The sequence below is a fragment of the Sinocyclocheilus rhinocerous genome, unplaced genomic scaffold, assembly GCF_001515625.1.
Source record: "Sinocyclocheilus rhinocerous isolate Xijiao unplaced genomic scaffold, SAMN03320098_v1.1 scaffold411, whole genome shotgun sequence".
NCBI classification, from domain to species: Eukaryota; Metazoa; Chordata; class Actinopteri; order Cypriniformes; family Cyprinidae; genus Sinocyclocheilus; species Sinocyclocheilus rhinocerous.
The window spans coordinates 2,420,542-2,423,815 of NW_015640493.1; positions in this window are offsets into that span (position 1 = coordinate 2,420,542).

Consider the following 3,274-nt stretch of genomic DNA (forward strand, 5'->3'; position numbering starts at 1 on the left):
TGGGTGTTCGAGGGAAAATGGATGGGTTTTCCCATTTGCTAATGGAAAGCCATCTTACACACATTTAAGCATGAGCAGTCACAGATCAAATTCAATCAGGCAGTTTGAACTGCAAACCTTCTGATACCCAAAGTGAATCACTGGAGGAGTCAAAAACAGATTAGTTTTCAGACTCTGAGATTAAAAATGCTTATACAGTAAGATTTAGATTAACGGTGTTGGGGCTGTGGCCTAGTGGTTTGCGTACAAGTTTCAATACATTGAGCTGTGGTGGTCACATGAGCAAAACGTGTTTGAATAAATATGAATGAATAAAAAATGAGCAGCTTGTCTCTCTCTTATCTGCATTTCCCATCCTTTATTGACTATTCACAGTTATTAAAATCCTAAATAAATAAATAAATAAGCCTACAGAGGATAAGTGGATGGATGGATGGATGGATGGATAGATGGATAGATAGATAGATAGATAGATAGATAGATTTTTTTGGAATAATCCATACAATTATGATTTATATTTGATTGCAATAATAAAATATAATTGCAAAATATATACAATAATATATAATATAGGATTTGTATGTTGCTTGAAATAAATAAATAAACAAACAAATATGTAAGAGTCCTCAATAAAACAATAAAATATATACAATCATATTTGAATTTATATGATAATTGCTTTAAATAAACAAACAAACAAATAAATAAATACACGTCTGACAGGCAACCAGTGGTGAAATTTACAGCTTAATGGTGTCTAGCTACAATTATATAATTAAATATCTGTGATTATATGCTACTTTCAACAAAATAAGACAATATACAAAGAAAGCATTTTAGAGTCCATAAAACAACAAAATATATACAATACAATACAATACAATGCAATACAATACAATACAATACAATACAATACAATACAATTAAATTACATTACATTTCTCAGAATACACATTTGAAAGCCAGCATAATTGTAGTGTACAACATCTACCAGCAGAGACAAACCAGCCAAAACAGCTAACCATGCTAACCACTCAAGCAGCTCATCTCACACAGGCCTCCCTCCTTGGATTGACCTAACGAAGGAATTGATTTCATCACTCATCTCAAGTATGAAAGGTCAGTTATAGCTTTTCTTATAGCATCACTGGGCAATGAAGCTTGGATTTCAGTGGATGATTTGTTTGAAATGGAATCATGAAATTCCCAAGAACTCCAGATCATGTCTGTTTATGCAAAATGTCATTTACATCAGACTGTGGGTCGGTGATACTTCAAGTTTTATAAATATCATAAAACAATTTCCAGTTCCAAGTGTTCATAGCGCTCTTAATGAAGTTTGGCGATAGGCGCCATATTGCGCAAGCTAATAGTTTACAATATGCTGTGTGGAGTGACTGGATGGATTGTGATAGCGTTGTATTGTAGCGTGGCTTTGAATGGCAGGTGTGCTTGTAAACAGTTCTCAAATTGAAGTTTGCTGGCTGGTGTAGCTGTACATTTATTTGTATACACGGTTTCACACTGGACATGTTACAGAATTTACAATGTCACTTTCCTTTAAAGGAATTATAGGCAAATAAAGACAGAAAGGGTGTTTCTGTTTTGCAATCAATTGGTTTTTATGTAACAGGTGGCATTTTGTTGGTAGTTTGGTTCTCTACCCTGTTATAATTGTCTATTCTCACGGGTCTCATAGATTGCCATCTGTGATTTCTTGAGCTACGGTGATTTTCTTACATGGCCATCAGCAGTAGGGGATGTAACAATATAACATAATATCTGATGGAAAAACGCGACCATGCATCGAGAATAAAACTTTATGAGTAGACCGCCGAAATAAACAATAATTCAATCTGAACCTGTTGATAGTTTTAATGCAATGAACGGAGCAGCCTCGTTGATATTATACTGAATTACTGATGTCTCAGGTCAAAGGTCTGTGGTTCTCAAAACCCATTCTCCCCATCAGGAAATTAAGGTATACACTGGATATAGTACTGGATATAGTGAACATTAGGAGAGGCATGCATATTTATAGTATATCATATTATACTAGTTGTTTTACTAGTGCCTGGAAGTGCTTAAAGAAATAATAATAATAAAAAAAATATTACTCACCCTCGGGCCATCCAAGATGCAGATGTGTTTGTTTCTTCATCAGAGCAGATTTGGAGAATCACCAATGGATCCTCTGCAGTGAATGGGTGCCGTCATAATGAGAGTCCAAACAGCTGATAACAACATCACAATAATCCACACAACTCCGCCCGGCCCATTGATTAAGGTCTTGTGAAGTAACATTAAACTGTAGCTTCTTGCCAAAATAATTATGCTTTCTCCAGTGAAAAAGTCCATCCCCTGTCCTCTCACATCAAAATCCATATTTATTTAGAACTGTTTTAAACTGTTTTCTCTTGTAAATGCTTGACTCTGTGCATATTTCTCTCCTGATTATAGATAAGAGGACTCGTATATTAGCAAGAAGCAGCAGTTTGAAGTTAAAAACATCTTGATGGATTTGTTTATCACAGACACTCAACTTTTAGCTTATTTAGCTTACTTAAGCTGTATACTTGCATCTGTGATTTCTTGTGCTCCGGTGGTCTTGATTGGCCAGCCTGGTCTCATGTTTATACGTAGGTATTAATACGTAACATTTACAAGCACAAAACTTACATTTTTGTACATTTTTATTAATGCTAAAACGTACAATTTAGACGTATTTCAACATTTAAAACGTACAAATCGCTACGTATTTTTAGCTAAAAAACGTAAAAATATTCGTATCAATGCATTTTTATCATTTTATCCAATAAGCGATTTAGATTTTTAGACCCCTTAACCTACCTCCAAACCTAAACCTACCCATTTTACAGCAAATATGCATTTTTATAATTTTATTAATACGCTATTTAGATTTTTAGACCCCTTAACCTAACCCCAAACCTTAACCTACCCATTGTATAGCGAATATAAAACGCAAATGACCGAAATATGCAGGAAAATAACCATTTTAGTAACAATATAGCATTAAAATATTTTTATAGTCTCTAATCCCACTCCTACTTATAAACCTAAACATTTCTGTACAGTATAAAAAAACATGCAGACAGATAAATGCAATTACAATCATTTATTGCAAAAATGTCAAAAGCAGCACCAAATGTAATCCAAATGATGCGTTGCACCAGTAAACAATTTAATAATGCAATTGAAAACAAGGTAATTCATATGACATCTAAAAACTAATAAAATTAATGCCGCGATTTCA